General features: G+C 39.6%; 1 long non-coding RNA gene across 1 annotated transcript; it reads left to right on the forward strand.

Annotated features, from left to right (window-relative positions):
- The first annotated feature begins 1292 nt into the window (after window positions 1-1292).
- On the forward strand, window positions 1293-21585 carry LOC108279664 (uncharacterized). Its single transcript, XR_001815569.3, has 3 exons — window positions 1293-1350; window positions 14665-14798; window positions 21293-21585. It is a non-coding gene; the product is annotated as an uncharacterized LOC108279664 (long non-coding RNA).
- Window positions 21586-22083: the final 498 nt, after the last annotated feature.

A 22083-nucleotide genomic window follows, 5' to 3' on the forward strand; every position in this document is an offset into this window, starting at 1 on the left:
AGACAGAAGAGAGCATGGAAAAGAGAGAGAGAGATGGATAGAGGTAAAGACAGAGTGATGACGAGATAGAGAAAATGGAAGGAGGCTGCTTGTTTTGAAATGTAACCTTGGCCCCCATGGGCAGTGTAACTGGAAGCAGCTGCAATGGATCGTACCACACACAGCTCTGGGCAGCCAGACAACAGGCTCTCTGTGGGCGCTGCCGTCACCTCGCTGCCTGCCAGAACACTGGAGCTCTGTGAGGGAGGCCCTGCTTTTTTCACCACACTCCAGTCCTGCTCACAGGCCCAACAAAGAGCCAAGTTAGGATCCAGGGCAAACAGCAACTCACATACAGCCAAGCACACATATAGCTTTGCACTGAGAAAACCCTGTAACCCCCTAAGATCGAGATATACATGACACCAAACTTAGATTCAAATATAGCTGAAACCATCTTCACTGCTGGCCTAATATTACTTAAAGAAAATGATGCATATTATCCTACTCCCAATGTTATTTTGTCAATAGAAAAAAGGTTAGGGTTATCTTCCCAAGAAGTGTGGTGGCCTGGGAAAACACTTCACATGATCATTTTTGTTTGTTTGTTTTTTTTTTTTTACATTTTCTGTTCTAGTTCTAAAAACTATAGACTTTCCTGAACTAACATACAGTATGTTTCTCTTTTGCATGTATCTCAGCCACCTATATATTTATAACCTACGTATACCTCTACATTTATAGCCCAGTCTACTTACTGAAAAATAAAGCCATTACTGCCAAACTTTTAAAGAATTTAAATGAAAGAGTTTATAATAAGAAAGGTAATTTTCACTTTGATTATCAGCATCATCAACATCAGTCTCTCATCAGGTAAAACTCACTGATGATATTTGATAAACCAGAGCTGCCTTTATGTTTCATGGCATGGATTTTGTATAAGCAAGGCCATCTAATATTATTTTTTAAAATTCCTTAAAGTAGCCAATTCATACTAAATTATCAGTATTACCAATTTCCACCTTGAAACGATAAATACAGTATGTTTATACTGAAATATTTCCGATGTGTTAAGTGATTCTTGTGCTAATTCATTGGTTTGTGCTATATTTTCATTATTGCTGTAATAAATAAAGAAATGTAGGTGTTTTTTATAATCCCAAATCTTTGAGCACACATGCTAAATGGTTTCATTGATGTTGGAAAGCAGTATATTGTCCCATTAGCTAATGATCCACTTCTCTCGGCTCCACATTATTTTCCTGGGTGTGTTTTGTTGTGTCCCGCTGAAAGCACAGTAGACATGCACTTTGCAGTTTTTCCCCCTGGGTTCATGAAGGGCAGGGACCTTAACAGCTGCTCAAACAGCAGGTAAGCTGCCTGGGACAAAGTGGCAAAGTGCAGTTGTGCATGTTTAATAGACTTATATAAGATTGTATGGTGTTTGTAATGTGCAGATGTTGGTGAGAGGACACAAATTGTGTGTTTGTTGTAGTGTTTACTGAGACAAATACAAAGTAGAGGGGAAAAGATTTTGTGTTAAGGTGTACCTAAAGTAAAAAAAAAAAAAAAAATCCACCCTGAATGACTTGCATATTCATCTGTCTAATTAACATGCAATCTTCAATGGTGTCCAAGGTTTATTTTGTAATGAAAGTTGATCATGTTGGTCTATATTCACTTATGTTAATATTTTTCTACACTACCCACAATGCCACTTGACTACCCACTGATAGCTGTGCCAGTAGGATTTTGCCCTTGCTTCAACTCTACTCTTTACCTAACAGGAGTGATGCAGCAGCTCTTTAGTCTTTTAGGCTGTCAGGCTCTCTTCAACTGTACAGGCTCTCTTCAACTCTTCAATTTTCAACTGTACACTGCTCAAACAGGTTCCAAAGCTTCAAATTTCATACTAATGCCACCATAATTGTCATCCTGCTCATCATCTTGTTGATTGCTAACTAGCCAGGCCAAGTCTGTGCCATAACTCGTGCTAACATAGTGCAACTACTTGTATGTTGGATTTCTCATTAAAATGACATTGAATGTTGCTAGAAATGGTGACTGAGAAAAGAAGCTCTGACCATAATCCATTATGTTTAAGATTGATGAAATGTTTTCATCTGTTAAATACCATAGTAGTTGTGTTAGCAATATCCCCTTGTAATTTGAGCGCAACACAACCAATGACAATGGCTATGTCATGCTTGTCCACTTTCCCATTCTGCTCTTGCTGAGGAGTTGAGGAAGTGGGTTCAAGATGCTGCATATAGTGATCTAATACTTTGGTTTGGGCTAAACTTTTTTTTATAGTTTATGTTAAAATCTGCACTGTTAAATAGAGTTTGTTGATGTGCACTGTGGACAGTAACAATATTTGACTCATTAACACTTTAATGGTAGTAATTGAGCAAGACAACTAAGTAATGGAAGCCTATGTGCCCCAAAAATAAAAATAATAAGATGACATTTAGTGTTAGTCTGTGACATCCTAAGGGGAAAAAAAGGTTTGGGGTATGTCCTCCATTTCTTTGTTAGTAAAATTCAAGAAGGCATAATTTGCTCTGTCCAAAACAAACCACAAAATATCTCTTAGCTAGTCAGTTATGTTTGGGTTAAGAGGAAAATTGTATTCTTGGCAAAATTATTACTTTAACCAGAGTGTGAAATAATTTTACTGGCCAGGTAAGACTTCACTTACAAGGATTAAATTTAAGGACTAAATTAGTCAGTAACTTTAGTCAGGAATATACATAACAAATATCAAAATGTGGATGTAGTGGGCTTCTTACTGTGTCTTGGACACTGCTTGAAAAAGGCATAATCTTCATGGGTGTAGTTCAGCAGTTAGTTTAGTTTACATTGTATAGTTTCACTGGAGCAGAAATGTTGCAAAACATTTTAATAAGCTCTTCCCACATCAAGGTTTGCAGTTTGTGAGAGTTTAGGGAATCCCCATGATCTAAAGTAAAAGATCACGAGGCATAGATGATGACAGAGTTGTGTGGTAAGATACTAACTAGCTTTGATGAGTCACAACCCCTGACTCCCAAAAAACATAACCATCACACTGTGAGCACAGAGAAAATGTCAAGCACTGATGCACTGCTTCTTAACACACACAATAACACAATAACACAAGCTGGTCATTCTGTAGACACTGAGCAATGGGTCAGCTAACTTTATTTCAAATTGGTTCATAGGTAACACCAGACTGCTAGCATCATGACTGAAAAGCTTAGCCCACTGACAAATACTAAAACACTCACTTTAATGGTGTGATGATGTACTGACATAACAATATTCCACGATAAAGACATTTCAATTAGTTATGTATGTCATTAATATTCCTACAATGCACTACAATGTTTCAACCCAACTTCTATCAAGCACATCTGTATCATATGTGTGATTGCCAAGTTTGGTTCTACAGCAAGATTATTTCAATTTTTCCAAAACTAGAGCAATGCAACAAACAAGCTTTTGTTGGACCATCAATGGTAAAATAATGGCATCCCAAAACTGGTCCACAATTGAGTCTCGGTTAGCTAACTGCTTGTAGGGTGCCAGTGACAGATCAACCGTGGTTGACCAAATTAATCTTTATTATTGGGGACTAAAGGCAACTGCCCATTACCTTGCCATAACCATAATAAAGCAATCCGCTTTTGGACCAATTCTTGACCATTTGTTAAACAAAGCTACAGTGAACCACTTAATGGTTTATGAGCTAAACAATAGATGGCTGCTCCAGGGCTAATGTTTTAGGTTTTGGTGGCCTGATAGCAGCACAATAACATGTTGCTATAGGGAGACTTATGCACTCTCTAAGGCGTTTGGGTAAACACTGGAGAGAAAAATACTCCAAATTAACCGTACCAGATTCATAGATATTCATAGAATTTATGCAACAAAGCCCATTTCTGATTCCTAAAGCAAAGTTAATATAAGAAAAGAAAAAAAACAGGAAAAGTATAACAATCATGTAAAGTACAAAAAACAACAACAGCATCTTCAAATGTTTAATATTTCAGGCATGGCGGCATGGCGGTTTGTCTTGTCAAAAATCTTCTCCTCTTCCATGTTAGGAGGTGGGTTGGCCAGTGGGGCTGACCTCTATGTGTATTATTGACTGTCACTTATAGGCCTTAATATATACATGTTTGGTTAGCTACCAGCTGTTAGGAAACATGCTGAAAGTCACAAAGGAGCTATAAATACTATATTTGCATAAAATCCTACCCAGTAAGAACTCTCTACAAAACGGCTATGAATTTAGATGATTAAATATTAGCATTTAGATAAGTAAGAAATAATATATAGAACTAAAACAAAAAGCTTACAATTTATAATAGAGACAAAGAGATAAAAGCCATGCAAATGCTTAGTGCATGGAAAGCATGTGCAGGTACATCATACACCATCAACATCCTTTTTAACCCTCTGTGAAAGGCTTGAGTTTATAGGGAATGATGTCAAAGACATTCCTATGAGACAACAAGACATTTCACTTAAGGATTTTCAATCCATTTAAAAATGGAGTCACTTTTCCTCCTATATTACAGTAACTCCTAAGAAATGGTGTGTAGTTTATGATCAAGTACAATTTTTTATTTTATGGTTAAAATTTTTGGTTTTCTCAAAACCAAGCATTTTTCATGGCTAATATTTTTTCCATATAGTATTAACCCTAACCCTAACCCTAGGTATATTTTGTACAATCAAGAGACACCATTCTGTGGCATGGTGCACAGTGAGTAGCTTTGTGGCTCATTAGATCATTAGAGTATCTGACATGAGAAACATGTTATCACAGTGTGTTATAGAATTCAGCCAAGATTTTATTGTCATCATCTCATACAACATGACAAGTAATAATCTTAAAAGATCACTGTAACCCATTGTTTAAAACAGAGTTTATCAATTGTAAAGTGTAATGTCGTCATTGAAAATGTCATGTTTTAAGAAGATATACTAAAAACCTGTGATATTCCATTGCATGGTCATCATACCACAAAATGTTTGTTCTGTTAATTCCCTAATTCACACATTCGTTCCTCTTTAGAGGCATTCGCAAATCCGTAAGCTTTAGATGGCTAAGAGATTGTCTGTTGTGGTATTTGAACACCTGCCATGCTGGTCATGAGTGTCAAAGGGGGTGAGGGGAGCTCTAATCACTCCCCTGTGGCTCAGTGAATGGGATGGCACATGCCACTCAGCACAACAACCACAAAACAAGCAACAGCACCACCCCTGCCAGGCCACACTGTCACATGAGAGAGTGGTCACATTTACTGAACAGGAGCGTGTAGGTCAGTCATCACCCTTTCCTGTACCTCTCTTTCTCTCTCCTATTTCTCTGATTTTATCTTGCTCAGTCACATTCTGGACACATGCATAACGGAATGACATGGTGACACGCACTCTGGGATGACGCAGGCACTTGTTTTCTTCTCTCTCTCTCTTTGTCACACTCTCTCTCACACCACTTAATGCTCTGGAAAAAACCAGGCCCTTAGCCCTTTCCACATCTTGAATAATTAAGGACTACTGAGCAGTTCAGTGAGCTGATAAATACAGAGCTATTTTTAGGTCACATTTAAAAAGGAAGAAGAAGAAGAAGAAGAAGAACTCATGACTTGTTAAAATGTATGACACTGATAGCAGCAAGACTCATAATAGACCAATATGACCACGCATGTGAGCATCACTACACTGATCAGCCCCTAAAGCATAGCAACAGCATTAAGATGACAAACAAGTATAGCCTATTTCCATCCACTAGATCAGCTAAGGCCACTGGAGCTCACTATATTGATCACAAAGCTCTAAAGGTCAGCAGTAGATTATGGAAAAGGTAAAGGAGGTAGTCATCTCCTGGCTCTCTCCTTTTGTTCTGATATGACCCAGATTCACACAGTGACCTTCCATTGAGCCCAAATTTCACTAGATTACCCATCATGCTTTTTTTTTCAGTGAGGCTAGACTCTATGCAGAGCTCCCTGATGAACCTCACTTTGCTTTCTGTTTCATTCCTGTGGTTTGGTTCTGCACACAAATGGGGCTCATGAATCTTGGTTGGTAGCTCATCTAGGAGAGGGAAACTCAGACTCCAAACCTCTGCTGCCTTGTGGCTATACCCACTTGTGGGAAAGGCTAAGGGAGTAAACCCTGACAGAATATCCAGAATCTCTAAAGTGGTCTGACATTGACTACAACATTATTCTGACAACTCTTGCAATACCATTGGTGCCAAGCTGTACCAACATTCATCGTTTCCTTGGGTCCACCAACTGCATGGAGAGGGGGGATCTCCGTACCGCCCTGCCCAGGCTTTGTAGCTCCACTGGAGTGGACACTACAGCATCGTCATAAGGTGTCTGCGCAACACGGGAAGCAGCAGTTTGTTGATTCTAAGCCATAGCTCGATTGGCGTAGAGCTCAGCGCTAGGGGTTGCTTCCGATGGTGAGAGAGATCACCAGGTCTCACTGGACAGCTACCACCCGCCTTACGCTAGGCAGCCCCCAGTCAGTAAGATACTGTCCTGCCATGGCCTGCCTGCTTCATTGGGTGCATGGAGCTTAGTGAACTATCTCAACAAGCGGGCCAAAAATTCTGCACCAGGCAAGACTCTAAAAAGTAAAAAGAAAACCCCAGCTCTTTCTTTTGCAAGCTGCAACATCAGGACCGTGTGTCCTGAACTCACAGATGACCTTCAGCAAATTGACAACACAAGGAAGACCACTGACAGGAAACTCTCCAAACAGAACGTCGACATTGCCTGCCTTCAGTAGACCTGCCTGGCCAAAAGTGGCACCATCAGGGAATCCAACTATACATTCTTCTGCCAAGGGAAGCTCTCAGACAAACCTACGCAGCCTAGCATTTGTAATCAGACACAGTGGATCCTTGCCCTTTGGGTGTCAACATCCTCAGGCCCAGCCAACATCTTCGGCATATATGCTGCAACCCTCTGCTCCACCTCAGAGGAGAAAGATCAGTTTTACAAGGCTCTGGATCAAGTAATATCCAATATCCCCAGCACTGAAGGTCTCTACCGTCTAGGAGACTTCAATACTAGAGTGGGTGCTGACCATGAGGCCTGGCCGTCCTGTCTTGGCTCTCATGGTAGGGGCAAGGTCAACGAGAATAGTCAACAACTGCTTGAGATGTGCTGCTCCCACCACCTAAGCATGACCAACCCCTTTTCAAAAGCAAGGAGATCCACCAGATTTCATGGAGACACACCCACGTTCCCACCACTGGCACCAACAAGACCTTGTCATCACTAGGCATGCAGACCTGGCCAGCGTCCTCCTCACCCACAGCTACCATATTGCCGACAGTGACATGGACCACTCAGACCACAGAAGAGCCGCCCATGCATCAACATTTGTTGTGCAAACAACTCAGAGAAGACACAGCAGTTCATCTGCAAGCAGCAGGAGGCTCTCACCAAAGAGACACCTGATGACATCATCGACTCCAAGTGGTTCCACATCTGAGAAGCTGTGAACAATTCAGCCATCACTGCCTATGGGAAGAAGGAGCACAAAAATGCAGACTGGTATAAGACCCACTGGGAGGAGATTGAGCCTGTGACTGGCTTACAAGGCTGCGCCTAGCCCTATTACACTACAAGCCCTCAGGATTACCAGGATCATCACCCAGAAGTCCACCTTCCACCCCTCCAACACCTACTATCTAAACCTCTGCACCGCATACAAACAGCTGCTGACAATGGGGATGCAAGAAGCATGTATGAGGGTATCAAGAAGGCAACAGGCCCTCTCACTTCCAAGACCACCCCCCTAAAGTCTAAGAAGGGCGATGTCATCACAGACCAGGGGAAACAGCTGCAGCATTGGGTTGAGCATTACCTTGAACTGTATGCAACCCAAAATATCGTCAACCACACCACCATGGATGCCATCCCAGATCTGCCAATCATGTATAAACTAGACACACCACCCTCTCTAGAAGAGCTCAGTAAAGCCATCAACTGCCTAGCTTGTGGGAAGGCCCCTGGGATCGAAGGCATTCCGCCTGCAGCTCTCAAGAGCAGGAAACCAGCATTGCTTCAGCCCCTGCATGAACTCCTCTGCCTCTGCTGGGAACAGGGACACATTCCCCAGGACATACAAGACACCAATATCGTTACTTTGCATAAGAGCAAGGGAGAACATAGCGACTGCAATATCTACCCAGGCATCTCCCTCCTCAGCATCGTCGGAAGGCATTCGCCCATGTCATCCTTGTTCACTTGCAGACCTTAGCCTCCCGCGTCTACACATAGTCCCAGTGTGGCTTCCGAGCTGGCGGGTAAAGTGTAGACATGATCTTGTCACTACGCCAGTTGCAGAAAAAGTGTCAGGAGCAGCAGATGCTCCTCTACAACACCTACATAGACCTGATGAAGGCATTTGACCTGGTCAGTTGAAGCACACTCTTCAGGCTCCTGCAGAAGATCAGCTGTATTCCATGACCACTTACTGACATCACATCATTTCACAAAAACATGCACAGCACAGTGTGCTTCAATGGCACAACATCAGAGATCTTCCCAGTCAGCAGTGGAGTGAAGCAAGGCTGCATCCTTGTGCCGACACTCTTCGGCATCTTTTTATTCATGCTCCTCCAGTACACCTTCAAAGACTGCAACGATGGAGCGTACATCCACACCAGGGCAGATGGCAAGCTATTCAACATAACCCGTCTCTGGGCCAAGACTAAAGTCACAGAGGTCCTCATCCGTGAAATGCTCTTCACCCACGATGCAGCCCTGACATCACACACAGAAGATGGACTGCAGCAGCTCGTTTGTTGCCTCTACCAAGCCTGCAAGGAGTTTGGACTGACCATCAGTCTGAAGAAAATTAATGTCATAGCACAAGACGCAGACTCCCCACCATCACCATCCCCACCATCAGCATCGATAGATACAATTTGGAAGTTGTGGAGAAATTCACATACCTCGGGTCCACCGTCTGCATCTCGCTCACCGTCGATGATGAGCTGAATAGTAGGGTTGCCATGACAGCAGCAGTTATGGCCAGACTGAACCAGAGGGTATGGAACACCTCACTGAGAAGACCAAACTGCACATATACCAGGTCTGTGTGCTCAACACACTCCTCTACAGCAGCGAGGCATGGACCACCTATGCTAGCCATGAGAGGAAACTCAACAGCTTCCACCTAAGATGTCTGCGGTGCATTCTGCGCATCCAGTGGCAGGACAAAATACCCAACACAGAGGTTCTGAAACACACCAGCACATATTTTCTCCATTCTCAGCGAGAGATGCCTTTACTGACTCGGCCACATCAAGGGAATGGACCCAGGCCGCATTCCCAAGGACCTGCTATGCAGCAGGCTAGGAGAAGGTGCACAACTGACTGGATGGTCACGTTGGTTTTACAAAGATATATGTAAGAAAGACATGAAAATGTCCAACATCGACGTCGATGACTGGGAGAGCTGTGCTGATGACCACTCCGCCTGGTGCCTTGCTGTCACACAGGGCATCTAGAAAGCAGAGGAAGCAAGAAATTCAAGCCTCGATGCAAAGAAAACCAGGAGGAAGGCAAAACAACAGTGGCTTCAACAGACAGCGATGTTCAACAACATTCAATAGTGCACCTCTAATTGGATCTGTGCTGGTTCCTGCTCCCCCCTCCTCCTCCTACATCCATTTCCTTTCTGGTTCAGAGCCATGTTCACCTGTTTCTGTAGAGTCAGTATTTAAGAAATCATTTTTAATTGCTAGGCTGGCTATCACATATTATTTGCTTTGTAGGCTATAATGTGAAAAAGAACTGATGAGTCTAGAAGAAAATGATAAAAAATTTATATGTTTATTTGAACCATTTACAGTCAAGGTTGATGACCATTTCTTAAAACACAGATTTTGCATAAACTTCTCTAAACATTTGTGCACAGAGTCTTACTAGTTAAAGCTTGGAAATGGTCAAACCTGCAGCACTGTGGGACTCTAGCATAAATATTGAAACCCCAAGGTTAACAAAAACATTTTGTTCTTTAATTAGTTCATTTAGCTAGTTCACAGCAAATAGCATGTAAGTATGACAAAGCACCGGCTCCCCGCTCAGTCCACTTTGATGTTTCTGCGTCTTTGTCACTGTCCTTAACAAAACCTGCAGACTGCTTAAATAAATCTGTTATTTTAGCACACTTTGTGGCGTCAGCACTGTTGGCCACAGGTTTTTATCTTTCTATCCATGTTTCAGCAACGAGTGCTAGATACTTTCAGTTGCAATGGCAACTGCTACCTTCTATTACGGATTGCACCAGCAGTGTCACTGCTGCTAAGACTACTGATTGAATATCTGTATATAGGATATAACATGCAAGGGTTGGGGGAAAAAAACTGGCCCCCACAAGACCAGCCCACCCGGGAAAATCCAGAACTTCCCGATGGCCAATCTGCACCTGCAAATCAGTATTCCTTATTTCCTTAACTGGGGAGAACAACAAATGAAACATGCACATGATGGACAAATGTGCAAAAATCTTTGCAAATAAATTCTGTAAAGTTAAAATATCTTCAAAAATATTGAAATAGAAACGAAATGTTTTTAATAATAAAGTGAATTACTACATTGAGCACTAGACAGTAAAACAACCAGTAAAAATTATAAGTGGCACAAATTCTATTCAACTGTGGTGCAGTTTTCTAAGGAAATCAGGTTGTTCCAGGCTTCTTGGAGCACTTGCTACAGTTTTTCGGTCTCTGCAGGTAAAATCCCAGACAGCATTGATGATATTTTTTACATGGTCTATTACTTAATATAGTCCATTACTTAACAAAATACAAAAATTGCCTGTAAGTTTGAATGTTTCATTTATTTTTTCTTTTCTACTGATTATTCAGTAGGACTGGAATAGGCATACGAGAAAGCATTTATATAAAAATGTAGGGTGTACTCCATTTCCAAAGAACTGGATGTGTACATTTTGGTGAGTGGTGTAAGAGGTCATGCTTGTCGATGAGACAACTGATATGATCTCATTTAACCGTATGTCCCAGGCACCATGAGCACATTTTTAGGAGAAAGGCTGAAAAATTCAAATACATCTGCGTATGACTGAACAACAACAACAACAACAACCCCTGAATCCAAATCCACAGGCTGACAACTCCCCCCCTCAAACACACACACACACACACACACACACACACACACACACACACACACACACACACACGCATGCTGTCAAGTTTCCCTCGATAATCACATTAGACAAGTCACACTCAGGTCACAGGCTACAGTCCCCCACACCAGTACTTTTCATTAATAATGACAGATGTCGTTTTTTCATCAGAAGACATGCTGATTCACCTGCTCATTACTGGTTAGCAGGAAAAAGCCATGTGCTGAGGCATTCCAATTAATGATTAAGTCATTTCAAATTTGAAAGCCACATGGAAAGCAATGTACTTTTCCATGGTGATGACACTCAGTATGTTGTTTACAGGATGTGGAGCTGAACTTACTGGATGTGTCAGTGGCACACAGGCACACAGAGTTACAAATGCTTACAATGGGAGGAGGCCTGCTTTATCTTTTAGGGCAAGTTATATAATGAATAAAAATTGTAACATAATAACATGTCTTTGTCTATCTTTATTATAAGGATAGCAATCAGATAGGAACAGATCATTACAGGTTAAATGTACAACAGTGAGATATCACTTATAGCTCCAGTTACATGGGATAAGCAAATAACATGACTGAATTGAGACAACAGTTACCTTTTACTGCTTAACCGTTAAGGATTAGTTTATGTTTATAAATAAGACAGTTCATGATGATTGTTTTGTTTTTTGAAATTGATGCAGGGAGAAAAATTGTACATTTGTCTTTAAACAAGTTTTTATACTTGACATGGCATGTCATCTAATCAGACAAGAGAGGGTAAATAAAATTAAAATGGGTCGAAAGTTCTGTGAAAACTCCCCTCTTTCAAAATAATTGTCTTTAGTCTTGTAGCTATTCTCTAGTCCGATGAGCTGCATTCAGCTACAGTGCTGTGAAAAAGTATTCACCCCATCCTGATTTCTTCTGTGTTTGTGTATATCTCATAATAAATAGTTTTAGATCTTCAAACAAAATACAACATAAATCAAAGGCAACCTGAGTAAACACACAATACAGTTTTTATCTGTTCTTTTATTTTATTGAAGCAAAAAAAGTTATTCAATGTGAAAAACGAATTGCCCCATTAAACTTAAAATCTGTTTGTGCCACCTTTAGCAGAAACCAAAACTTCCACCTTTTGCAACCAAAGCTTCCAATAACTGGAGATCAGTCTTTCACTTACTTCTAGGACTAGGACTTACTCCTATGCTTTGGATCATGGTCTTGCTGCATAATCCAGTTGCACTTGAGTTTCAATTTACGAACTGAAGACCAGACATTCTCCTTTAGGATTTTCTGGTAGAGCGCAGAATTCATGTATCCCTCAAGTATTGCAAGTTGGCCAGGCCCTGAAGCAACAAAGCGTCGCCACACCATCACACTTCCACCACCATGCTTGACCATAGGTATGATGTTCTTTTTGTGGAATTCTGTGTTTGGTACCACAAAGCCTAATGGAAAGCAAAAATAAACGCAAAACTGCATCAGAACAAAGTTGATAAGGCATCCTAAGACCTTTAGTGGTGTTTTATTTTTTAATTAGTTTTATATTTAAGTGAATATTAAACATTCATTGGAATATTCATTCTGCCCTTAGACATCATTTTAAGTACTACTTAAGTAAACAGGTCCTCTGTTCTTTTCACAGTACAGGGAATTGTTCATACTCTGCAAACGTGCTGGATAAAGGTTAGATTGAAAACACACACTAGACAAACTACATCTTCACATTTTTGAAATAGTATTCCAAAATTTTGTTTTCTTTCCTGGCTTTGAACTTTCAGACTTGAACTTACGAGAATGCTGTTTTGCAATCTAGCAGCTAGGTCCGAACATCAGGAAACAGTGGTTTCCTCTGAAAACAAACAAGGTCATCAGTTTGCTTTTATCTTTTCATCATTCCCAAAACTGTCCATTTGAGTGCATTCTTGTAGAGCCAGAACATGTTGTGTCTAGAAAGTTCCATTACTGTGCAGTCCTTGCCAGGAAAATGAACTAATAGAAATTTCTTGCTGTACTCACACTCAAAACCACTGAGCTTGCAAGAATGACAAACCAAAATCTTCAAAGTCACTAGAAGTCCAGTGATAGGATTTCACAAACAACAAAAACACAATTCCATCTAAAACCATGTATGTGCTGTATTCTCATCATGATTAGCTCAGTGGCTGTTATAATAACTAAACTGCTGTTTTAAATGAAAAAGCATCTGCAAGAACTGAGTACTGAATTGTCTAATTCTAAAATAAAGTCTCATTTTACCTGCACCTATTTATTATTTTATTATTGACAGTTTATAAGCTAACTGCATATTTAAAAAATAGCTACACCCACCAATAGCAGTGTCTTATTATACAATTTTAATAGGTTCCCATAAGGCAGTTGAGTTCCATTTGTTGAGTTGACACTGAATATTTAGCTGGGACATTAAAGGAAAACCCAATCTTGAAACACTTTAATTGTTTATGTTGAAATCATTGTAATGTATTTAGTGATACAGGTGCAAATTTGTTGGTTGATCCTATATTTTTGTTATACTCGTGAGAAATTAGTGGTTATCAGCTATATAATGCAGCTGCACTGAGCTACAGCACAGACTCGGTTCAGCTAGTTAGCAAGTTAGCAAGCATGATGGCATCAAGGTCAGTATAAGTATGAAAGATGAAGCTTTGGTACCTAACCTGCTTGGGCAGTGTGTGTAGATGAGGCGGTGAGGGAGCTATACAGACTAAAGGACTAACGCTCTGCTGCATCAGTCTCTTTAGGAAGAGATGAAGTAAAGGCTAATTCCAACTGGTACTATTTTGAGCAGGTAGCCGAACACCATTGTGGGTAATGGTGGAAGTGAAGAAGGTTAAAATTTAAAATGTAAACTCATAATTCCTTTACAAAATACATTTTGGATGCCATTGAATATCACAATATTAATTACACAGATTAATATGTCAGTCATTCAGGATGGACTTTTCCTTGTTGTCTTGCCTCAGTTTTAGATGTCTAAATCAGATGTAATTTATTGTAAAATCAATGCTGAAAGGTACAGAAGAACAAGCATACTTTCAATGTAAGTGATTTTTAGATGTTGTGTACTTGGTAATAACTGAGTAAAAGAGCTGTTTTGTTTTCCTGAAAGTTTGAATGCCTACCTCAAGTTTGTGCAGATTCATTTTGTAAACAAACTTATACAAGGGAACGAAAGTAGGGCAGCTTAGGCTTCTTATTTTCAGTCTCCTTTTCTCTGTAATGACCACTTTTCATTTGACCTATTTTCCTATAAACTAGCCTCTCACACACATACACACTCTTACATTTCGTGTATCAGGTTCGGTTTGGAGATAACCTGTGATGCATATTGCGCTATTTTGCACCTGACAATAGCAGATGAGATGTACGGTTTACGACTGGAGAAACAGAACTCTGTTACTCTGCTTTCTCTGCAATGCTCTATAATGAACAGAATGATAAATGTCATCCTGCACATGCAACATACTGTGTCTGTTTTTTTTCTATGACATTTTCCAAGAGACCAAAGAAAATGCAACAGAGCCAAAAGACCTGAAAGGAACTGACATGGTGATGCAGTGGAACTTAACATATTCTGAAGAACCCAAGGAGCTGCTGATATATTCAAAGAGTTATAAGGTGACATTATCCCAGGTATTGTGTATCATCTGTTCTCTTAGAAAATTTAGGAACAATGAGGACATGTTAGTGAGGGTGAGCAAGCACATTTCAGAGAACAAACTGTTCCTAATGAAACCTGATCAGCTCTCAGACAAGAGAGCTGTAATGAGCTGGGTCATCTACGGAAAGAGATTCCGTAAACAGATAGGGGGTGGAGAGTACTCACCTTTGTAGGTTAAAATGAGAACCAATAACAACCGCTCTTTTTAATATCAATACCTCAAGCGTTCCAGGAAGTGATCTGCACTAGTTAAAAGAAGGGCTTTGTTTGGGAGAAACTTGACACCTAAAAAAGTCTTTCTCAGGATCTGTATTCTCTCATTCTGTATTGTAAAAAGTGTTGACCCAATATAGTCTTGTGTGGAACCAGCTTCAGGCTAGGTGATTACATAAACAAGCAGCTGGGACAATCAGTTCCAGCTCAGATGCACTTGAGGGTAAGCGTCAACATGGAATGAAACACAACAGTACAGGCTGTGAGTAACACTGGGCGTTAACCTCTAAACAGTCGGTGTGCCCTGAGTGAAGTTAAAGGCCAGCTGGTCATGGCCCCGGAAGGCTTGTTGCAGAACGTGTAAAGATGCAGATCTATATATAGAGAATATAAGGCTAAGGTTTGGAACTTCCTGCATCACTGCCCTAAGTTCCACAGAGATGTTTACACTCCTCTTGCTTTGAACAGTGTTATTGCAACTACGACAGCTGTGATAACGAATACTGTAGTGATGGTGGTGGTTATAAGGACGCATTGCTATGCATTGAGGCTGTGGGCTCAGATGGGTTAAGCGACCTCCATAGGTAGACCGGTTGGCTAAGATCAGCAAATCATCTCCCCAAGTGTCAAGGTGATTAGAAGGTAGAACAATTGAGGTAATTTGGACCATAAGTGGACCACAAATCTTGTTGGATCAGTTTAATATTACTAGACAATTTGATTGTCACTGATAACTGAAAATCTTCATTGACCTCTCCTACTTCCAGTTTTTCCCAATTTTAGTAATTTACCAATTCCTACCCACTAGCTAGCTCTCTACTATTATATGGCAGCTACCAACCATGAAGGCCAGCATGAGCTTCCACAAAGTCACATGAACCTCATCATCGTTTCAAACTCAGAGGAAAGCACCAAATGTCCTCTTCCACATACATGACTTCACAGGTGCCCATTGGTTAGTGTTAGAGTGATTGACAAGAGGAAAGTAATGCCACCCAATCAGAGAGCATGGCCAGTTTTGCTCTATTAGATTCTCAGCCATAGGTGGCTGTGGTATCATCAGGATTCAAACTTGCTTTCTGCTGACTATAGAGTGAATTTTTTTCTGTTACACCACTTGGATCTCTTCTTATCATATTTTCACACCAATTGCAAGTCAGTACAGCAATACATGTACACGTACACTGGCTTTGTTTATGCTCTTCGTCATGACTATCTTAAAACACAAGAGTAACCATTTTGGCTTTGCTATCTGTTGGCACATCAGGCAATTGAACAGCAATCTGATGATACCTAGAACTGTCTTTGGTTCTTCAACACCAGCAGTGAGTTTCTTAGGCCATCCTGGTGAAGAGCTCTTCAAATCAACATTAATTTTATTCACAGCTTGGGAAGGGCATGCTACAGTTCTTTTACAGTGAATGGCACACAAACGTGAGTCTCCTTTGTACTTGATTCTGACCTATTCTTAAGTCACTGACTTATGTTGCCAACTATGAATATGGCAATAAATGTATAAAAATAGAAAAATGCTAACAAGCACCTTGGTTATAATGGTATCCAACAATGACTACAGTTACATGGACAGTGAATAATCTAATTATTGACCTTATTCTGAGTAAGACATACTGTGATTATGGTGTTTACATGAGTCGCTTTTAGAATATTCCTTCCATGTTCCCATTTTACATGTTATAGAACATAGATCGATTAACGGCACACGGCATTACGTCCATGCGCCAGAATTTCACATATCAACATACAGTTCGTCTTTGTTATGGAACTGTATACAGTTTTGGGTGTTTTATTTTTAACTTTATGAAAGCTTCAAGTGCAGTTAATTACTAGTGATGCTGTATGTACAAATAGACAACTGCTTGAAGCCATGGGCTGCGTCCCAAACCGTGTATTTACCTACTATAGAGTAGCCAAGATACATCTATTTCACCTACTATATAGTAGGTAAGTATGAGGTTTCGAATGCAGTCGTGCTCTCTTGTTTGCCATCAAACGGTTGGGCACTGCCGTGTATGTACATGTCCTTTCGCAAAATGCAATGAAAACTCCCACACGACATTAATAGTCTGATTAAGGTGTGTACATGTCTGTAATGCACTTCAATAATGCGACTAAAACAGGAATACTCCACATGTCTTAATTTGACTTGTGTTTACATCAAGTAAGACTTTACTCAGATTAAGGAAATCGATAATTGCTGTTTACATGCCAATTTCTTAATCAAATAAGAGTATCGTCTTATTCGGGTTAATATCGGAATATTTTTGTCCATGTAAACGTACTGAATGACTTAAAGTCTTAAGCTTTATAGGATGCTAATTAGCTTGGACATTGACAAGAAGGAGATTTGCAAATACTGCATCTTTAAAGAGGAAACAGATGGAGGTCTCTTTTTTTGCTGAGATGAGAAGTGAAGAACAACAGATTTTTAAAAAGAGAGATCTCAAGAGAAGAAAGAACATGGTGAGCTGAAAGAAAAGGGCAAAGCTCTCTATCTATTGATTCTTCTGCTGATTGAGCTCCCTTCAGCAAGGAGCAATGAACCATCTGGAAATATACAACCACATCTACATTTTCCATTTTTACACATTTATTTTACTGGGGCAGTGCACATTAATGAACATGACTGTAAATGTGCCAGAATTAGCCAGAATGTGCTAGAATTAGGCTATTTTTCACCTGTCGACCCTTGACAGAATGTTAAAAAATCACCCTAAAACACCCAAAAAACAAAGCATCTTATATTACTACAATTAAAAGAAAGAAAGAAAAAACCTGATTTGCATCAATCATTGCAGTAGCACTAAATATTAACTGTTAGTTCGGTAACCTAAGCAGTGTAGGGATTTTAATGAACAGTTAGCTGGACAACTTAAAAAAGCAGAGTAATTTGTTATTTTCATTATCATCTATAGTGACCAACACAAGAAGATGGCTTTATAGTTCTAATGTCTTTGACTGTAATAAAAAGACATACAATAGACATTCAGTGAAGCAGAAACTCTTCCCTCATTAACCTCCCTGCTGAAAAAGACAATAGAAACCATCACAGAAATTCTAATGGTTTCCACTACAAATACCATTACAAACCATCAGCGAACTATTAAAACTATTACCATTATTTGTCCTTAATGTATCCACTAAACATAACATGCCACCAATAGAAGGCAACAAATTACCAGTAGAGACTCACAGGGACCATTATTGTTGCCATTAAAACCAATACAATTCCCATTAAACTCATTAGAAACATTACAAATTCTATGAGAGGTTCTATTGTTTTTTCGAGCAGGGCTTTGTTTGACACTTATTTTTTGTTTTGATTCTATCTTAAACTGTACAATCCTGGCTTAAGACCTTGCTTGTAATCTTAAATAAAAATTCCACTCTGAAACACATGAAAAATATTTATATTGAAATATTTGTGATGTACTTTGTTATACCAGTGCTACTTAGTTGGTTGATGCTGTATTTTTTTTTTTTTACTCCTGTGAGAAGTTAGTGTTTGTGTGCAATGACATAACAGAGGACCTGGCTACTACAATTGCAATTGTATTTAATAGGAGAAAACAATTCAACAATCTCAGACATAAGGGATATTGACCAGAAATTCCATTTTTATTCATAATTTTTCAGAGATCTTAAATCTTATATTAATAATCAGCTATTGTATCTGAGATTTGGCTTGGCAAGTTAGTGATATAAAGTGTCTCACAAAAGTGAGTACACCCCTTACATTTTTGTAAATATCAGGACTTTGACTTCGCCATTCCAAAAACATTAACTTTATTCTTCTTTAAACATTCTTTGTTAGAATGACTTGTGTGCTTTGGGTCGTTGTCTTGCTGCATGACCCAGATTCAGTTCACCGACAGATTTCCTGATATTTTCCTTTAGAATTCGCTGGTAAAATTCAGAATTCATTGTTCCATCAATGATGGCAAGTTTCCCTGGCCCAGATGCAGCAAAACAGGCCCAACCCATGATACTACCTCTACCATATTTCATAGTATAGATACTGTATCTCACAAAAGTGAGTACATCCCTCACATTTTTGTAAATATTTGATTATATCTTTTCATGTGACAACACTGAAGAAATGACACTTTGCAATACCAGGACTCCAGTGGCAACCTGTGAAGCTCTGGTGAACTCCATGCCCAAGAGGGTTAAGGCAGTGCTGGAAAATCATGACACTTTGGGCCCAATTTGGACATTTTCATTAGGGGTGTACTCACTTTTGTTGCCAGCGGTTTAGACATTAATGGCTGTGTGTTGAGTTATTTTGAGGGGACAGCAAATTTACACTGTTACACAAGCTGTACACTCACTACTTTATATTGTAGCAAAGTGTCATCTCTTCAGTGTTGTCACATGAAAAGATATAATCAAATATTTACAAAAATGTGAGGGGTGTACTCACTTTTATGAGATACTGTATGAGCTGACAAGCATGATTGTGTTGATGGCAGCATTAGCATGAAAGGTGAAGCTTGGAAATGTATCTGTTTATGCAGAGTGTATGAGGAGGTGAGAGAGCTGGACAGACTAAAAAACTAAAGCGCTGTTGAATAGTTTTCCTTAGGTAGAGATTAAGCTAGGGCTAAATCCCACTGGCAGCATTATCCACAGGTGGTTGAACAGTAACATAAATAATATGGTAACAGAAACCATTTGCCCTACCATCCAGAGATTGCTATTTGAATCCTAAAAAAGTCACTGCCATCTGTGGCCAAAAGCCAAAGGAGCAAATTTGGTAGTCCTCTCTGGATAAGAGATAATACTCTATCTGCTGTCAATCACAGTGACACTAGAAAATCATGGGTGTCTGTGAGCTCATATATGTGCTCATATATGAGTGTAGATAGCACTTTCCTGAGAGTGTGTTAATCTGCTCTGTGATGCAGCATGAGTAGCAGTTTGAAAAGATAGAGGTGGCTAGCTCCACGTATCTTAGAGGAAGCATGTGTTAGCCTTCACCCTCCCCGGTTGGTAGCTGTTGTTGGATAGGGTAGATTTTCCCAAGACCAACTTATGGAGAAAATTGGGGTAAATGAGAATTCCTAGAAAATAGACTAATAATTCAGTCAGGGTGGATTTTTTATTTAACTGATAGCATTAAGCTTTTAGACTCATGTTCACATGTGGATATTAAAAGCTAACTGAAAAAAGAGCCAAAGTTGGTACTTGTTTTGTCAAGCATGTTTGGCACGCATCATTTTTACATTCTATGTGAACAATAGCATTAACTGATTACATATATTATGCATAAACCAGCCACAAACCAAACCTTGCTCTTGTGCAATATTCATTTGTCATATCAGAATGCCTTCACCGGGGGCACGAGAAAAAAACAAACAAACATTCCTTCCATTTTGCACAATAAACAGCTCCCTCCTTTCACTCTGTGATTACAGCTTTGCATTTGACCCTGTTATTATATCTGAAGGAGGACTAGTCATTGCTTTCCTCCATCCTGTTGTTTATGGAGAATACATTCAAGGCACAGAACATTCGTCTTTATTTACAATAATGAGCCCACAATGAGTTACGCAATCTCATGATTGATTCCTGCAGTGCTACACTGCTTCTATGAGATCACAGTAGAGGTCATTTACAGGTACACTATTTGTCTGTTCTTTATATTAATATTAAATTTAATTTGTGGGGAAAAAACCCCCCCAAGCATATACCGCATTCTTTCTAAGTTATCCTAGGATATGTTTACACACCACACTCACTCCTGACCTAATTATACTGAGTAGCTAATCTTGAACAGTGGATAATCTCATCAAAGTATGTCCTTTGCTCAATCCAGGACTCCACTCTATATCTATTGCTGAAAGCATTATACAAATAATATTGAATTGTCTAATTAAATTTGAATGAGGGAAATTTTATCTGTCACCAAATCTGTATGTTCTGCTCATCCTGATATTTTACAAGTTAGCCCACAGAATGCTAACCTCCTTTTTATAGCTCATATTTTCAAACTGAAATCAAAGGGAATTAAAAATAAATAAATAAATAAATGTGCTCACATCCACCAGATAGGCTGACGTGATCACTAGCATATTATTAGTGTTTCTCTTGACAATCTACACACTGTTTGTTGTATTTTGATGGAGTGCCTGGTAACAGGATTAAACTAAGTTTGCGGTGTGTGGTCAGGCCTTTGTGACCCAACTCGTCACTCTCCCTTTCACATCCATTCATTGCCTTTTTATGTTTGCAGCGTACAAACACACTGCGTCCTGTCTGCTTCTGTGGGCAAGAACAATGAACTCCTTCACTCACCTTCACTCAGAAGCCAGGTGAGCTGGCTGTGGAAATGATGATGAAGCGATGCAAGGAACTGAAGCCACGGCAAGAAGGAACATGAAGTCAGAGTACACTAACTTGGAAAAACAGCAGGGAATAACAATGTAATAATCACTGCTTCCTGGCTTTCCATAACACTTTCCATTTTCACTATTTACCGGAGTGATGGCTGTTAGTTGCAGATTGTCTCTGATTGGTGCTGGAACAATAAAGCACTTCTTCAAAATTGGTTGATTGATTTGTGTTGTTCCATTCAACATCATGGTCCTATGAGCAATATTTGAGAAATATTTCATGTCACAGACACACAAGCTCTGTGCGAATTTTGGAAGACCAAGATGTTTTCCTGTAATTGTAGGTTAGACATTTACTGGCTGACTTTGGGGTCTCCCAAAAACCATTTAGTGGAATATACAGCCTAATTTAGTAAAATAGATTACTGTCTGTGTTCAATAATAGAAAAAAAAAACATTTAGAGTATTATTCAGTGACTTTTATTTGGCAAAAATGAACATATTACTTAAATGCCACTGAATATATGTGAGATATTTTACACAAAAGTATTGCTTAGATGTATATAAAAAAGGAATGAATATCTGTTTGGAATATCTGCTTGGTCTTTATTGATGGTCAAAACTTTCAGTTTGCACAAAAGCAGTCACCATATCATTTGGGGTCCCAACGATGCCACATTCATTCAAGGTC

Source organism: Ictalurus punctatus, chromosome 19 (assembly GCF_001660625.3).
Source record: "Ictalurus punctatus breed USDA103 chromosome 19, Coco_2.0, whole genome shotgun sequence".
In the NCBI taxonomy this organism is placed as follows: Eukaryota; Metazoa; Chordata; class Actinopteri; order Siluriformes; family Ictaluridae; genus Ictalurus; species Ictalurus punctatus.